Genomic DNA, 19,193 nt, shown 5'->3' on the forward strand with positions numbered 1-19,193 from the left:
GTTTTTAGTGGGACAAGTTGTACATTCTAATGACACTATTTACTATTGCATATAATGTAGTGGGGAGCTGGAAAAAGATTCTAAATGGGGTCGAATTGGAAAAGAAAAAAAACAATTCTGCCACAGTTTTATGAGTTTTGTTTTTACGGCGTTTCCTATGTGGTAAAAATAAACCTGTTACCTACATTCTCCAGCTCAGTACGATTACAACGATATCACATTTATCTAGTTTTTCTAGCGTTTTAATCTGTAAAAAACTAGAAAAAAATATTTATTTATTTTTCATCGCCATATTCTGACTCCCATAACTTTTTTATTGTTACATCTACAAGGCTGTTTGGGGGCTAATTGTTTTGCAGGGTAAGCTGGAGTTTTTATCACATTTTGGAGTGTGTATGACTTTGCGAAAATGATAATATTTTATTCAGTGTACGCCATATTTAACCCCTTAGGGACCGGGCTCATTTTCACCTCAAAAACCAGGCCATTTTTTGCAAATCTGACCAGTGTCACTTTATGTGGTGATAACTTTAAAACGCTTTGACTTATCCAGGCCATTCTGAGATAGTTTTTTCGTCACATATTGTACTTCACGACACTGGTAAAATGGAGTAAAAAATTGATTTTTATTTATAAAAAAATACCAAATTGGCCAAAAATTTAGAAAAATTAGCAAATTTCCAAGTCTCAATTTCTCTACTTCTATAATACATAGTAATACCTGCAAAAATTATTACTTTACATTCCCCATATGTCTACTTCATGTTTGGATCATTTTGGGAATGACATTTTATTTTTGAAGGACGTTACAAGGCTTAGAGGTTTAGAAGTAAATCTTGAAATTTCTCAGAAAGTTTCAAAAAACTACTTTTTAAGGACCAGTTCAGGTCTAAAGTCACTTTGTGAGGCTTACATAATAGAAACCACCCAAAATGACCCCATTCTAGAAACTACACCCCTTAAGGTATTCAAAACTGATTTTACAAACGTTGTTAACCCTTTAGGTGTTCCACAAGAATAATGGAAAATAGAGATACAATTTCAAAATTTCTCTTTTTTGGCAAATTTTCCATTTTAATATTTTTTTTTTTCAGTTAAAAAGCAAGGGTTAACAGCCAAACAAAACTCAATATTTCTGGCTCTGATTCTGTAGTTTGCAGAAACACCGCCTATATGTGGTCGTAAACCGCTGTACGGGCACACGGCAGGGCGCAGAAGGAAAGGAATGTCATACGGTTTTTGGAAGGCAGATTTTGCTGGACTGTTTTTTTGACACCATGTCCCATTTGAAGCCTCTATGATGCACCCCTAGAGTAGAAACTCCAAAAAAGTGAACCCATTTTAGAAACTACAGGATAGGGTGACAGTTTTGTTGGTACTAGTTTAAGGTACATATGACTTTTAGTTGCTCTATATTACACTTTTTGTGAGGCAAAGTAACAAGAAATAGCTGTTTTGGCATCATTTTTATTTTTTGTTATTAAGAACATTCATCTGACAGTTTAGATCATGTGGTATTTTTATAAACCAGGTTGTCACGGACGCGGCGATACCTAATATGTATCCTATTTTATTATTTATGTAAGTTTTACACAATGATTTCATTTTTTAAACAAAAAAAAATCATGTTTTAGTGTCTCCATAGTCTGAGAGCCATAGTTTTTTCAGTTTTGGGGCGATTATCTTGGGTGGGGAATGCTTTTTTGCGGGATGAGATGACGGTTTGATTGGCACAATTTTGGGGTGCGTATGACTTTTTGATCGCTTGCTATTACACTTTTTGTGATGTAACGTGACAAAAAATGGCTTTTTTGACACCGTTTTTATTTAACTTTTTTTACAGTGTTCACCTGAGGGGTTAGGTCATGTGATATTTTTATAAAGCAAGTTATTATGGACGCGGTGATACCTAATATGTATACTTTTTTTTATTTATGTAAGTTTTACACAAAGATTTCATTTTGAAACAAAAAAAAAATCATGTTTTAGTGTCTCCATAGTCTGAGAGCTTTCAGTTTTTGGGCGATTATCTTAAGTATAATTGATTGCGAGATGAGATGACGGCTTGATTGGCACTATTTTGGGGTGCATATGACTTTTTGATCGCTTGCGATTACACTTTTTGTGATGTAAGGTGACAAAAAATTGCTTTTTATTACACCGTTTTTATTTTTATTTTTTTACGGTGTTCATCTGAGGGGTTAGGTCATGTGATATTTTTATAGAGCAGGTTATTATGGAAGCGGCGATACCTAATATGTATACTTTTTTTTTATTTATGTAAGTTTTACACAATAACAGCTTTTTTAAAACAAAAAAAATGTCTCCATATTCTAAACCATAGTTTTTTTATTTTTTTGGGACGATTGTCTTAGGTAGAAGCTTATTTTTTTGCGGGATGAGGTGACGGTTAGATTGGTACTATGTTGGTGGGCATACTCCTATTTGATCGCTTGCTGTTGTACTTTTTGTGATGTAAGGTGCCAAAAAAATTGTTTATTTAGCACAGTTTAAATTTTTTTTTTTTTACGGTGTTCATCTGAGAGGTTAGGTCATGTGATATATTTATAGAGCCGGTCGATACGGATGCGGCGATACCTAATATGTCAACTTTTTTTTCCCCCTAATTTTTACCATTTTTTTTTACTTTATTTGGGGAAAATTACGTTTTTGTTTGGAAAACTTTTTTTTTTACTTTTTTTTTAAACTTTTTTTTACTTTATTTTTTGTCCCACTTTGGGACTTCAACTTTTGGGGGTCTAATCCTTTACAATGCATTCCAATACTTCTGTATTGGAATGCATTGGTTGTATGAGTAATACAGTGTGTATTACTCATACAGCTTCAGGCCTGTAAGATCCAGGGGGCTGGATCTCACAGGCTCATCACAGGAAGGCAGCGCCGATGCCTCAGGAAGGCATCGCGCTGCCTTCCATGCCATCGGGTCCCTCCTACAGCCCCACGGGGACCCGATTGCACCGCTGCCAGCCGCCGCTCGCAACATGTAAAAGCCGCAAACCGCAGGTCTGAATTGACCTGCAGTTCGCGGCGATCGCCGACACGAGGGGGGGGGTCACGGGACCCACCCGCGCATTTACCCAAGGTGTCTGCTCAATCATTTGAGCAGGCACCGGGTTCCGATCACCGCTCGCCGCGGTACGCCCTGTGTCCTTAAGTACTGGGACATCAGGGCGTACGCCCTATGTCCTAAACAGGTTAAAGACACTTACATGTATGGCGGTGGTCAGGAAAGGGTTAATATATTTCTATGTACAAAATATTTCTATCCATGTCCATATGTATCCACTTAACACTGGTTTGGCGGACAGCCATAGGAATGAGTAAGGGAAGAGGGCACAAAAGTTGCTGCTAGAACCCTCCCAGAAAACAGTTGAAATCCCGATCTTTATCTGCTCCTATATCTGTTATTAAGAGAGACACATTACATGGTTATATGGTCTCATGGGCTCAGATGACATTTATCTAATGTGAATGGTTCCATTGTAATTGAATTGTAGTGGCCAAGGCATATTCAGTAGTCATAGTAATGACTGACTTCCTATTGTCAGACTTTAGCCAGTGTAACAGAGGAATCATTTGTATCCCGGCCAAAAATTGCTGTATGCAAGCACTCTTTGTACACCTATTTGTAATCATCATAATAATTGGACCTCAAATTGGATCTTCTTATCTTAGGAAGGAAATCCAGAATTCTTACCTAGAATAGTACTGAGTATAATGCAGCAGATAATGTAGAACAAGGTACCTTTCTTCCAATTACTGTAGAAAGCAGTCTATTAGTTCATATGACAGGCAATTTCTAAGGTTACTGATTACAATAATAACATGTTTCATTGACTTGGACAGGACTATTGTTGCCTAGTTAAAATTATCAATATTTCAAAGCTAATTTAACACAATATTGTATCTCGCTCACATACTGACCCTTTAAAGTGTGTCTGCTGCTATTTATTCAAGAATACATGTAGGGATGAGAGTCAGGGTGCCCTATTAAACAACATATTATTTATAAAGATTTTCTAAAATAATAAATACAAAACTTATATTTTGAAGCCTTATCCTTGTACTCGGTTTGCTCACATGAAACAGAATATGTGCAACTGAAAATCAGTTTCAGTTATCTTAGAGCTTGTTCACATCTGTGTAGAAGGCTCCGTCACAGATTCCATCAAAAAGACTGAACAAAAAAGTCCTGCATGCAGGACTTTTTTGTCCAGTATAAAAACAGGATCCTGAAGGCAAAAAAAAGGACTCCACTATAATCAGAGTCAGTTCAGCTGCATTCAACTCAGTTATGTGCCAGATCTGGCACTTCTGTTTTTTTCATTCTTCTCCTCTTATGGAGCAGAACAATGATGGTGGGAAACAGCGCATGAATTACTGCAAGGCACATTTAGATGACTCAGGCAATCAAAGAGATTTCAAAAACAAATCTTTCTGTAATAAACCCTTAGGCCAAATGGTGGCAAGTGTCATAAAGTGGTCCCGAAAGTGTGTGGCAGTAAGGTCCACAAACATCTCACATGTATGTTACACAAAATAAATCACATCTAATGTTTCTCTACCAGCGGTGTTTTACAATAGACACATTTTGTTTCCCCTTGTCCCAAATGCTACAAATGTACAATTGAACCTAATTTATATAATTTGGACTTGACTCAGATGGCAGTGAGGTTCTAAGAAATCATTGGTTAAGATTATGATATCAAACCGAAAAATACTCAATTTTTATTACATTCTTTGATATGTGTTTGCAGTTCCAAAACTCTTTTCATTGCATCAAAGGTCATTGTGTTGCCAAGCCGCTCTGTGCTCTCTGTGGTCTTTTTGCCAGACCCTCCCTTTCCATCTTGATTGACAGAGCCAGGTTCCTCCATAGTCGTCTTGCCTGTCCCAGATGCTAACAGAGGAAGTAGGAGAAGCACGGATGCACAGAATGACCTAGGCCCACCCTTGATCCACTTAACTGTTCATTTAAAAGTACTTTTTAACCAGCATGAAGAAATGTATCACTATGTGAAAGTTATCATTAAATTCAGCTCAGCAAGCCCTGAAGGCATTATGCCTTGTTTACTAGAGAATTTATTGGTGACAGACTCCGTTTAAGAATTTTCTATGTGCGCATCATGATTTCTTGATTTTGATTTGATTTATCTCTTTATTTTGTCCTTATGATCCACATAAAATGGGTTTTATACCTATACAGGAATATGCTAAATGAATCTTATTTCAGTACTGTTACTTATAGATTTTGAGAACAAATTTTCCAAACATTACGAACAACAAGAAGTTGTATCCTGTAATACAGGCATACATGAGGGTATATGGTATACACAACAAGAGGGGAGGCTAACAACACAAAGCAACATTCCCAATAAAACAGACTTAGCCAATAAAACAGTGTGACTGACAGCTTGCCTCTTTTCACACAAACTGAGGCCTGTCAAGGAGACAAGATTATTTTAACACCAGGGTGATCTTCGCGATCAGCAGTGTGAAACTGATAGAGTTTCATTACTGGGCTATGCATGTTAAATAGCAGATGGAATTTATTTTTAGTACCCTTTCTGCAAGGTTGTTTTCACTTTTTCAATCAAGCTTCATTGTACCCTGCCTGCCATTCACTTCACTGCGGATATTTGAGAGGTCAGTTTGGAGGACCTCAGCATCTCGATGTATGAGGAAAATCAAACTCCATTCTCTGCTCGCCTATTTATGTAATGGCTGTATGTCATGGATCTGAGCAAGGGGCTCTGATAAATGGCCTGCATTTTGTGATTTAACCATTTAAGTAAACTCTAGGCCTCACAGATAGACAGGACGAATCTCATACTGTCAATAAACAGATAGACGGATAAATGGCTAAATAGATAGAGAGATAAGATGATAGATAGAAATATAAATCAATATATAAACACATAGAGAGATAGCGCTTTAATACCAGTGAAGCCATCACTAGCATAGACAGATATATAGACAGATACATGTGTGGATAAAAATTGTTGGCACCTATCCGTTAAAGAAAAAAAAAAAAAACAACGCAATAATAAAAATGTTTTTTATGAAAATAAAATAATAAAAATCAGAAAATGTATATAATGGCTGGCTGCATGGAACAAACAAAAGCCCATATACCAATTAGCTACAGTATTTATTGATGCATATAAATTTAAAAAACATTAATAGTAGGTAAAAATAATAAGGATAAATAAATAAAAATAAAAATGTATAAAAATTCTTATTATTTGGGATACTACCGTGTATTAGATAAAAAATAAACTGATTATTGGTGAATAAGTATCTCAAATGAAACACCATTGAATGTATACATAGGAGGCTATATACCATCAAAACGTATTCAACTGATATATCACAATTTTCACATCTTTTAAAAGTATCTGACTCAGTGTCATATATACGAGATATGAGTCACCATTAATTGCTTGTTAATAGCGGTAAGAGTTTGTTAAAAATGTATTAAAATCCTTGCTTCATATTACATTAGGCTCCCAATGTGGCAGATAAATTTAATCAATGAGTCTTTTCCTGTTAGTAGAGAGTTAATATATAGGGGGATCTTAGAGTCCGCTCTCCTTAGATTACAGTTGTCCTCTGTATTAAACCACAAGTTCTGTGGATCCAATAATAGTCACTAGCGCAATGTATATATAATTTAGATTACATTACTGCTCCTGTTGTATGCGCTGTAGTAGAGTCTATTCCCTGCTGTGTTTTCTGGCTTAGTTGGATAGTGTCCCACGTGGCATCCCACGTGATTGGGAGGCAGTCTCTGTATTTTCTCACCGGGTCTTAGAGCAGGTAGAGACCGCTGGCATAGGATGTCTTAAAATCCCAAGACTATCAACACATTATGGTGCAAAAGGCCCTCCAACAGGATAGTTGGCCACAACACAGAGCTAAAAACATCCAAGAAAGGCTATCGACTATTCTGATGTGGCTGTCTATGAGCCCTGATCTAAATCCTATTGAACATCTGTGGAAGGAGCTGAAGCATGCAGTCTGGAGAAGGCACCCCTCAAACCTGAGACAGCTGGAGCAGTAGCTGGAGCTGTTTTCTCACGAGGAGTGGGCCAAAATACTTGTGTACAGTTGCAGAAGTCTCATTGAGAGTTACAGAAATCGCTTGATTGAAGTGATTTGCCTCAAAAGGTTGTGAAACAAAATATTAAGGGTTAAGGGTACCGTCATTTTTTTCCTGGCCAGTTTCATTAGTCTGTTTTATAAATTATTCTGTTGAACCACAATTGAAAAGCAACTTCTGATTTCCATTAGTGGATTTTTAGCAAATTTTTATTGATTATTACTTTTGTCAGTTTTGAGTTATTTCAGTGACCATAGTGGGTCTTTTCTTTCTTTACCAGAAGGGGACCAACAATTCTGTTCATTTGTGTAGACAGACAGACAGATACATTTAGACAGTTATAGTTTTATATGTTGCTGTGCACTTTGTAGAATAATTTCTTGACAGCCTCATTCTGTATTACAAAATGGGAAACATCTGTGTTTGTCCTATGCCCTGTCTGTGATCTCTGACAGTATCATTTGCTTACTCTTTACATCACTCTATGGTAATAATATGTGGCCACTTCTGTTGGGATAATTTGTTACATGGGTATCATTACAATTGGTCAGTGCAATGAATATACTACTGTGTATGCACTCTGCTAAATAACACATATACATATGGCTATAAAGACAAGCCAACATAAATCATGATGAGGAAGGACTTGTTCATTACCCTTTCCTGAAAAAGATGGTGCCTGTCAGTACTCAAAATAATATAGATGTAAATGTACCACAAAGTGTGTGGATGTCATGAATTCCACATCAGAATAAAAAATGGCTGAGCAAGTAACATACATGAAGGCACAAGCTATGAGCTGACAGCAGGCACATAGTTACAGATACATGAAAGGCAATGGTACTGTAATAGTACTTGCTATTTATCTGGATCTATTACAAGTGGACACTATCACAAGACCCTGGTTATAACAAATGGCAATGATATTCATTGTAATGCAATTTGTAACCTGGCAATGTGCTCTATTCTGATAAAGGATAATTGGCATTAATTACAGAATGGTAATACTCGATCATTATAGGTAACCATCTGTTCTTTAACATGAACACATTGGGAAACTGCTGACATAAAACACAAATGTCCTTCCTGATTGATAAAAATTTCAAAGCTGTCAGCAATGACTTCATTATGGAATATTACAGTATTTTATTCTTGGTACAAATTTTCTTCTTTAGACCAAAACATTGTTTACATACAAGAAACACAAAGTATCACTTAAATAAGGAAGTGATTGATATCCATTTATAACTACATCAATATGACAAAGCTTTATTTAAAAACTTTTTATTTATGTAGGACTTAATATACGACTGTCATGCAGTTTAGCATGGTGCCATCTCCTACACAAAAGACCCTACAGAATTAATTCTTAACTCTCCTTCCCATCTGCTGAGGAAAGGTAACTGCCAATCACCCTGAATCTCACTTATCACTTCCACTTGTCACTTTTTTACAGGCTTGTAAACGACCTTTATCAGAGCAGGGAGAGAAGCTGACATCACAGGTCATGTGAAAAACCAGCCACTGGAGATAAAGTGAGTTAATTGGAAAGCTGTTACATTTGCCTAGTTATAAACATAGAAAGAACAAAAAAATAACTCGGACAACCCCTTTAAGAACCTAGATATACCCTTGCTTATACCCTAGCTTCTATGGAAACTGACAACCCAAGAAATTGTCATGATCTACTGATTCTCTCTAAGCAACTTGGCGGCTTTTGCTTTCCAGATGTATCGTTCTATTACCATGCTGCATAGTTTCATATACACGTGGAACTCGTGTCCAAGCTGAACAATAATCTTGGGACATGGATTGCAATATCCCTAAAGAAACCTATTTATTTAGCTAGCCTATAGTACAAACTCATGTAATAGAAGGACTACAACATTCAATCCTCTTCTTTGCACCCTGAAAGGCTCATGGCAGTTTGCTTATAAACTTTTTCCAGTGTGGAACTTACCCTCCCTTCCTCTACCAGTGAGCATGATCGAGTATTTTCTTGATCCACATTTTGATCATTATCTAAGTATTCAGCTTCCCAATACTTCAATGGGATATTTCATTAGGGACCACAAAATCCTATTTTTGATAGCTCGCAAAAAGGATTTTGGTCTCAGTAACTCAAAGGACATACAGTGTACACATTTTCTGAATAGAGGTCAGTCATTCTTGATCTTTTTCATGAAGCATAATCTTTCATGGTACGAAACTGTCCTATCTTTACCTAACCCACACAGACACCTCATTTTCTATCTTCATTAAAAAAAAACTTTTTTAAAACACATCAACAAAACCTCAGTTAATAAGCGCATGGGAGAAGCATTTTAATATATATATATATATGTATACAGTATCTCACAAGAGAGTTAAGGCAGTACTCGAAAATATTTTGTGGCCACACAAAATATTAACACTTTGGGCACAATTTGATCATTTTCACTTAGGGGTGTACTCACTTTTGTTGCCAGCGGTTTAGACATTAATGGCTGTGTGTTGAGTTATTTTGAGGGCACACCAAATTAAGGGTCCATTCACACGTCTGCAACAGTTTTGCGGTCTGCAAATTGCGGATCTGCAAAACACGGACTCTGGCCATGTGCATTTTGCGAACCGCACATGGCCGGCACTATAATAGAAATGGCTTTTCTTGTCTGTGGCTGCGGACAAGAATAGGATATGTTCTATTTTTTTGCGGGGCCGCGGAACAGAAGTGCGGATGAGGACAGCACACTGTGTGCTGTCCGCATCTTTTGCGGCCCCATTGAAAATGAATGGGTCTGCACCCATTCCGTAAATTGTGGAACAGATGAGGACCCATTTTGCGGACGTGTGAATGGACCCTTACACTGTTATACAAGCTGTGCACTGACTACTTTACATTGTATCAAAGTGTCATATGTTCATTTTTGTTCTATAAAAAGATGTAATAAAATATTGACAAAAATGAGGGGTAAACTCACTTTTGTGAGATACTGTGTATATATATATATATATATATATATATATATATATATCAGCTTTGAATTTAAAACAAATAAATATTTTCTATGTATGTCTGCATAAAAGCTTATTAGGCTACTTTCATACTAGCGTTTTTTGCGGATCCGTCATGGATCTGCAAAAACACTTCCATTACAATAATGCAATCGCATGCATCCGTCATGAACGGATCCGGTTGTATTATGTCTTATATAGCTATGATGGATCCGTCATCAACACCATTGAAAGTCAAGGGGGGACGGATCCGTTTTCTATTTTGTCAAAGAAAACAGATCCGTCCCCATTGACTTACATCGTGTGTCAGGACAGATCCGTCTTGCTCCGCACCACATTGCGGACATAAAAACGCTGCTTGCAGCGTTATTCTGTCCGCGATGGGAGTTCAACCAAACGGAACAGAATGCATTTTGGTGCATTCCGTTTCGTTCATTTTTTTCCCCATTGAAAATGAATGGAGACAAAACTGAAGCATTTTCCTCAATAGCAGAATTGAAAACGCAAGTGTGAAAGTAGCCTTAGCAGGTGGTATCGAACCCCTGAAATAGTTGCAAAAAAGTAGCATCCATTTGCCAGAGGTGAGGCTGAAGCACAGGGACAACTCTGGTGGGATATCCTCTTATATCCACCTAGTTATATTTAGTCAAAGTGCCTTTGACTAAATACATTATAACTTACCTGATCTATTAGGCCTCCTGCACACGAACGTTGTGTGCACCCGTGGCCGTTGTGCCGTTTTCCGCTTTTTTTCACGGACCCATTGACTTTCAATGGGTCCGTGGAAAAATCGGAAAATGAACCGTTTTGCAGCCGCATCCGTGATCCGTGTTTCCTGGCCGTGAAAAAAATATGACCTGTCCTATTTTTTTCACGGCCAACGGTTCACGGACCCATTCAAGTCAATGGGTCCGTGAAAGAACACGGATGCACACAAGATTGGCATCCGTGTCCGTGATCCGTGGCCGTAGGTTAGTTTTTATACAGACGGATCCGAAGATCCGTCTGTATAAAAGCTTTTTCAAAGCTGAGTTTTCACTTCGTGAAAACTCAGAACCGACAGTATATTCTAACACAGAAGCGTTCCCATGGTGATGGGGACGCTTCTAGTTAGAATACACTACAAACTGTGTACAAGACTGCCCCCTGCTTCCTGGCAGCACCCGATCTCTTACAGGGGGCCGTGATCAGCACAATTAACCCCTTCAGGTGCGGCACCTGAAGGGGTTAATTGTGCTGATCACGGCCCCCTGTAAGAGATCAGGGCTGCCAGGCAGCAGGGGGCAGACCCTCCCCCCCCTCCCCAGTTTAAATATCATTGGTGGCCAGTGCGGCCCCCCCCCTCCCTCTATTGTAATTATTCGTTGGTGGCACAGTGTGCGCCCCCCCCTCCCTTCCTCTATTGTAATAATTCGTTGGTGGCACAGTGTGCGCCCCCCCCCTCCCTCCCTCTATTGTAATAATTCGTTGGTGGCACAGTGTGCGCCCCCCATTGGCCCCCCCTCCCTCTATAGCATTAACAACATTGGTGGCCAGTGTGCGGCCTCCCATCTCCCCCCCCCCCCAATCATTGGTGGCAGCGGAGTTCCGATCGGAGTTCTTAGTTTAATCGCTGGGGCTCCGATCGGTAACCATGGCAACCAGGACGCTGGTTGCCATGGTTACTTAGCAATAGTACAATAGTAGAAGATTCATACTTACCGGCTGCTGCGATGTTCGTGTCCGGCCGGGAGCTCCACCTACTGGTAAGTGTCATTGCTAAATGAACTGTCACTTACCAGTAGGAGGAGCTCCCGGCCGGAAGCAGACATCGCAGCTCCCAGGTAAGTATGAATCACTACTGCTAGTAACCCGCTGCCACCAATGATGGGGGGGGGGCTAGATAGGAGGCCGCACACTGGCCACCAATGTTGTTAATGCTATAGAGGGAGGGGGGCCAATGGGGGGCGCACACTGTGCCACCAACGATTACAATAGAGGGAGGAAGGGGGGGGCGCACACTGTGCCACCAACGAATTATTACAATAGAGGGAGGAAGAGGGGGGGGCGGGGGGGGCGCACACTGTGCCACCAAGGAATTATTACAATAGAGGGAGGAAGGGGGGGGGGGGGCTGCACTGGCCACCAATGATATTCAAACTGGGGGGGGGGGAGGGGGGGGGGGTCTGCCCCCTGCTGCCTGGCAGCCCTGATCTCTTACAGGGGGAGATGATAGCACAATTAACCCCTTCAGGTGCGGCACCTGAAGGGTTAATTGTGCTGATCACAGCCCCCTGTAAGAGATCGGATGCTGCTAGGCAGCAGGGGGCAGTCATGTACACAGTTTGTAGTATATTCTAACTAGAAGCGTCCCCATCACCATGGGAACGCCTCTGTGTTAGAATATACTGTCGGAAATGAGGTTTCACGATCTAACTCATATCCGACAGTATATTCTAACATAGAGGCGTTCCCATGGTGATGGGGACGCTTCAAGTTAAAATATACCATCGGATTGGAGAAAACTCCGATCCGATGGTATAAAAGGGACTCCAGACTTTACATTGAAAGTCAATGGGGACGGATCCGTTTGAAATGGCACCATATTGTGTCAACGTCAAACGGATCCGTCCCCATTGACTTGCATTGTAATTCAGGACGGATCCGTTTGGCTCCGCACGGCCAGGCGGACACCAAAACGACTTTTTTTTCATGTCCGTGGATCCTCCAAAAAACAAGGAAGACCCACGGACGAAAAAACGGTCACGGATCACGGAAAAACGGGACCCGTTTTTGCGGACCGCAAAAAAATACGTTCGTGTGCAGGAGGCCTCAATCAGGGCAACAATAAAAAAAACTTTCCCACCCCAATCTATTTCGATATAGATTGATAAGATTAAACATATTTGCTAGTTAGAAAACTTGGTACCGTGAAAAATTTCTTGTCTTATGGGCTCCCTAGATCTCCTGGGTTTTAGCCAACCCCTCTTGACTGTACTTTGATATTGCATCATTCTTGTCTTCACTGATCTGTATTGCTGGACTATGCGATACCTTTTTATTGGAATATGGCTAGACACGTATGCTTCGATTATGTTTGTCAATTTTATCGAGTACCTACCAAATGTTGTTTGGTTGAATTTTTTTGTCTTTCTTTATTCCTTATTTTATGTATATGACTATTGGTGAATGTTTTACAGCTGTAGATTTTATTAGTATACCTACAGTAAAGATCTGATAAGAAAATGAGAATAAACTTGTTTATAATTCTCTATTGAGGCAAATGGAACATGTTAATTGTTTTCTATTAGCTAAAGAAGAACAATATGAAGGTGAAGGAACAGTGTAGGAGATACAGAGCGACTTATAAATCCTGGTTCTAAGTCTAGTTATGGTGATCAGGTATATTGCCTGTATTTACAATGAACTCATCCGTGAACAGCGGGCGTTTAAGGCATATGCAGAGAGTGAAGTAGGTCAGTTGTAACAATATCAATGGTTTGTCTGGCCTGAGATCCCAGGTCTGACAAGGCAGTACTGTCACAAGGTGGAGAGATGTATACAGTAACATTGAAGATGATGACATTTTGCATCCTAACTTTTTACATGCACAGCTTAGCCTTCCTCTTTGTACTACATGGAATGAGAGAAACATCACAGTGTCCATCAGAAGCAGAATAAAATAAAGGCAAGCTAGTTCTCCCAGAAAAACCCACATATGCTAAGACTTCTTCCTAATGCATCTAATTGACATACAATAATGTTGATTCACTTTTTTCTCTTGCTTATATGGCACCAACATATTCTGCAGTTCTTATACAGACTTCATCTCTTGCTGCACCCGTTCACAGTCTATTCCATATCAGTATGTCTTTAGAGTTTGGGAGGAAACCAAAGTACCTGGATAAACCCACGCAAACATGGGCTGAACATACAAACTCTTCAGATGTTGCCCTTGGTTGGGCCAGTGCTAATCACGGAGTCACCATGCTGTAATCATAAAAATAGCATACAGCCTGAGAGTCAAGACTGGTTTTTCTCTGCTTTTCTAAACTAAGTGTCCCCTAGACATAGACATTTCATCCCAAAGTTGCACTCAGAACATGAAATTCTGCCCAGTTTCTCATATATGATGTTATGTATACTGCTCTTTTTTAGGGGCATGCTTATTAGCTACCTGATTAAGATCCACATTTTGGGTACCATAGTACCTCCATAACACAGCCAGTCACAGTGCCCTCTTACACCTACAGTGACTCATATATAAAAGCCAGCCAAAGTACCCTCAAAAAAGTTCCAGTAACCATGTTTCATAAAGTTGCTAACCACATTGGTCTAGCACTGTACCAGCTGCATAATGCCCCAGTAAAATTTCCATCCACAATGCCCCCATACAATTAACTGACAACAACTTTTTTAGATTGGCATATATTTTGCTTTAACTCATTGTCACCCACTGTCCTCTTGTGCACCCAGGAGAAAATACCACAGAAGCAAAGACTTGCCACAGTGCACCCAGGAATAGATTCCCCAGAAAAGAAGACTCTTGTTTTATGTTCTTGGACATAAAATGTAAGAGACTCTGACAACAAGTGTACAATTCCTCTGCAGCAAAGTGTTACACAGTTCTCATTCAAACCCATGGGCTTTCCATGTACAATCCCAATTCCCAATTGGGAGTGTAATGCTGAGTCCTGCTAGGTGTCATGGTGAGAGCAAAGAGCACTTAGCACTTTTTTTTGTAACTTGGCACAATTACTCTAATGAGCCACATCCCGACTGTCACGGACACTCCTGGGACAGGTGCCAAGAGATCAGAGAGATTGGCAACACGTGGGTTAATCTGACTTGTTCCTTGTGGATCAATTGTGTCTGTGTTGTTTTGGCAATGACAACACCTCTTGCAGTTGTTGTTGTTGGATTGGTCATTTAACTCCACCTATTTATTACTGCTTACCCCTTCTGGGGGTGCGGTTTACAGCTTCAGTTTCTGGACTTTGGGCTAGCTGGTTGTTGGATCTCAGTTGAGCTCCTGACACTGCCTTTGCTCCGCGTGAAGTTAAGTGTTGTCTTCCCTATTTGTATTTTGTTTGTTGCATTTTCCTGTCTTTTGTATCTAGGCCTGAGGGAGACTCCTGTTCATCCTTCTAGTGGAGGAATAGGTTGTCTAAAGTCCTGTCACTATACCAGGGCACTACAGGGTGTGTTAGGGCTCTAGGTTCCTGTGTATAAACCTTCCTACCATAGAGGTCAGTTCATACTGATAGGTAGTCAGGGCTTGGATTAGGGTTGTTCTAGGAGGTGACCTTCTCCTTTACCCTAGTTTCCAGGCCTAGTTCCTGAAGTCCCATTCACTTCTATGGGGCCACGGCTGCGTGCAAAACGCAGAATATAGAACATACTGCATTTTTTTTACGCAACGCAGAACTGATGCGTGAAAAAGAATGCATGTACACAGACCCATTGAAATGAATGGGTCAGGATTCAGTGCAGGTGCTATGCATTCAGCGGATAAATTTGCTCATGTGAAAGGGGCACTAGGTTTAAAGATGCATTAGATTTAGCCACGAACGTGCGACATTTGATAAATATGGTGCAAAATACTTCAACATAGACTTCTGCAAAACTGACTTCAATTATTACCACCATGATAAATTACCCCCATGGAGTTTGTCACATGACCTACTAGCTGGCTGAGGAGGATCATGCAGCATACTACATCAGAAGTCAGCAACCTATGGCAATTCAGCTGTTGTAAAACTACAATTCCCAGCATGCTCCATTCACTTCTATGGGAGCTCAAAGAAAAGCCAAGTGTGCATGCTGGGAGCTGTAGTTACATTATAGCTGGAGCATTGAAACACTAACAGAAACATAGCTTTCTTTGCAGCCATGTAAAATGCACCCTTCCTTGTTTGATACTTTGTGGGCTATTTAGTGTATGCAATTATCCTCACTAGTATACAGTAACTCTTTATTTAGAATGGCAGCGCATACTGGCTATAAGGGGGCTGTACATAGGTTAAAAGGGTTCTTCAGACTTCATAAAAACTGCCTTTTCTACTAACCTATGGTAGAAAGAGTTTGATTAATACTTACCTGTCTATTGCTCCACTGATGTCTCCATCCCCGCTGCATGCACACAGGCTGCGGGCTTTTCCGCCAGGGTCACGTCCGGATGTTTGCGCTTCTATTCCTGTTTGGCTGCATAATAATATTATCTGCAGCTGAACAGGAAAAAAAAGCATAAAAAGAAGCACGCACATCCAGTCAGGACCCGAGCAGAAGACCATGCAGCCTGTGTGAGAGCAGTGGGGACAGCAGCATCGGAAGAACAATGAATGGGTAGTTTTTAGGCAGTTTTTATAAAACGCCTGGAGAACCTTTTTAAATATTGTTGTGGCGTAACTAGAAATGACTGGGACCCACAGCAAATTTTTGAATACCCTCCCCTGGCAACTTTTTTGCAATTCCCTCCTGCCGTCTATTATCTCCCCCACACACACTCCTTTGGCTAGTAAAGATCACTCTCTTAGACGAGGTAAGGCAATTCCTCCATCCATTTCCTTTAGTGTCTCTGTAAATAATATCATTGTATAATACTGTTGATGGGGCCCGGGAAAAAAATATTTTCGTCCTTCTCTTTGGTTTAGTCCACCCCAAAGCAGCAGCTTCCCCTATAACTATGTACCTGGTTGTAAAGTATAAAAAAGATTTTTATAACTAGAAGTATTGTGTTTTTTAATTACATTAAGGTACGGCCACACGTTGAGGTTTCTGGATGCAGTTTTGGAAGCCTAAAACAGGAGTAAATTAAAAAAAGAGGAGTTGTATCTGTCCTGTATACTTTCTCTCCTTTAATGATCCACTCCTGTTTTTGGTTTACAAAACTGTATGCTGAAATCTGACCGTCTGGTGCACCCTTACACCAATAGTATATTTCCATGTTTCCATCAGATACTCTGAACATATTTTGTTACAAACTGAAGCAAAGAAGTAGGAGGCACATCATACTCTTTTGAAGCTTATCTTTATTCTAACATCTGCAAAATTCATGCCATCCAAAATGTATAATAAATATAAGCCTGAATAAACAATTAAATAATGATCATTCTGTTTGATTCACCTTGGGAGCCAAGAATTCTGTGTGAGAGCTCAGGTGATTAACAAGGTCGCACTAGGAGTTGAAATTAGATTTTGTTAACAGAGAGAGACGTGACTTTAAGTATATAATGTATGCATTCATCCCCACACAGATGCATTTTCTTATACAAACAGTAACTATATTTAAGCTACTTTTCACACACAGCCGGTAGCATTTCAGCTTTGAGAGAAAGGTGCTTGAAATCTGCATAAGCAATCATTTTTAAAATGATATTTTAAAAAATGCAGGATAGAATTGTACAGAGGGAATATAAAAAGAACATTCATGTTTGTTTAGAAGCGCTGCCTAATCACATTCCATTCACTGTCCTCAGTTTTTTGTGGGCCAAATTATTTCATAAAGTTTAGCTGAACAAGAAACTACATTAATTGTTGGAATATGTGTATCTAGAGAAATATAAATAGGATTATAATAACAGATTTCATAGTATTTTTTTCAAAAAGTCTTAGAGCCATCCAGAAAGTCTTGCTGACCGTACATGTGATAACATAATTTAGAGTAGCGGTCCATTTATGAGTGGTGGTGGTCCATTTCTGAATGGTTAGTGTTATCTCATTGTTTCCGACAGCAGAAGTAAGCTATATTTTACAACTTGTCATTGAAAACAGTCAATAGCTGGAGGGTTGTTCTCTTTAACCTACTAACAGTCACGTTAAAATTGAAAAAACTTCCCAAAAATGTCACTTTTTTATTGTGTGCTCCACGGTTATTTTGCATATCACTGTTTCCCAGGGAGCTTTGCACTTTGGATTGCTGTGTCGAGACTCTTAAAGAGGACCTTTCACCGATTCTTACCCTATGAACTAACTATACAGATATGTAGAGCGGCGCCCGGGGATCTCACTGCACTTACTATTATCCACGGGCGCCGCTCCGTTCTCCTGCTATGCCCTCCGGTATCTCCGCTCACTAAGTTATAGTAGGCAGAGATACCAGTCCCTAAGCTATGGTAGGCGGAGTCTGCCCTAGCGCTGGCCAATCGCAGCGCAGAGCTCACAGCCTGGGAGGTTATTTTCTCCCAGGCTGTGAGCTCTGCAATGCGATTGGCCAGCGCTAGGGCAGACTCCGCCTACCATAACTTAGGGAACGGAGATACCGGAGGACATAGCAGGAGAACGGAGCGGCGCCCGGGGATAATAGTAAGTGCAGAGAGATCCCCGGGTGCCGCTCCACATGTATGTATACTTAGTTCATAGGGTAAGAATCGGTGAAAGGTCCTCTTTAAATGAGGCTCCACAGTGTTTTCTGTAGCTGGTCTCCCTAAGATCAGCTATTGTTTTGTTTGACTTTTTTATTGTAGATTTTTAATGTTTGTCTGCAGTAAATCTTGGTGCACAACTCAGGGAACACAATTTCATTTTGAACCCCTTAGTGACATAATTAATTTTAGCCTTAAGGACCAATAATATTTTCCCCTTTTGCATTAGAGCAGTCATAACTTTTTATTTTTTTTTTCTATATTTTTTTTAATTTTGCCTCCAGCATGTCCATATTGCCCCCATACCAGCCTCCAGCATGTCCATATTGTCCCCATATCAGCCTCCAGCATGTCCATATTGCCCCGATCATCTCCATATTGCCCCCAGCGCCTCATGCATATTGCCCCCATATCAGCCTCCAGCATCTCCATAGTGCCCCCAGCATCTCTACATTGCCCCCATATCAGCCTCCAGCATATCCATATTGCCCCCATATCAGCCTCCAGCATATCCATATTGCCCCCATATCAGCCTCCAGCGTGTCCATATTCCCCCTATATCAGCCTCCAGCATGTCCATATTGCCCCCATACCAGCCTCCAGCATGTCCATATTGTCCCCATATCAGCCTCCAGCATGTCCATATTGCCCCGATCATCTCCATATTGCCCCCAGCGCCTCATGTTTTATAAAAAAGAAAAAACACTTACCTTTCCTGCTCCAGACGCCGCTGC

At 40.1% G+C, this 19,193-nt stretch overlaps 1 protein-coding gene across 3 annotated transcripts in view; it reads right to left on the reverse strand.

The window, feature by feature from the left end:
* UNC13C (unc-13 homolog C) overlaps nucleotides 1-19,193 on the reverse strand; it is a 793,844-nt gene that overhangs the window by 290,118 nt on the left and 484,533 nt on the right. The gene's annotated exons all lie outside the window — the stretch shown is intronic.

Source organism: Bufo bufo, chromosome 1, assembly GCF_905171765.1.
Source record: "Bufo bufo chromosome 1, aBufBuf1.1, whole genome shotgun sequence".
Taxonomy (NCBI): Eukaryota; Metazoa; Chordata; class Amphibia; order Anura; family Bufonidae; genus Bufo; species Bufo bufo.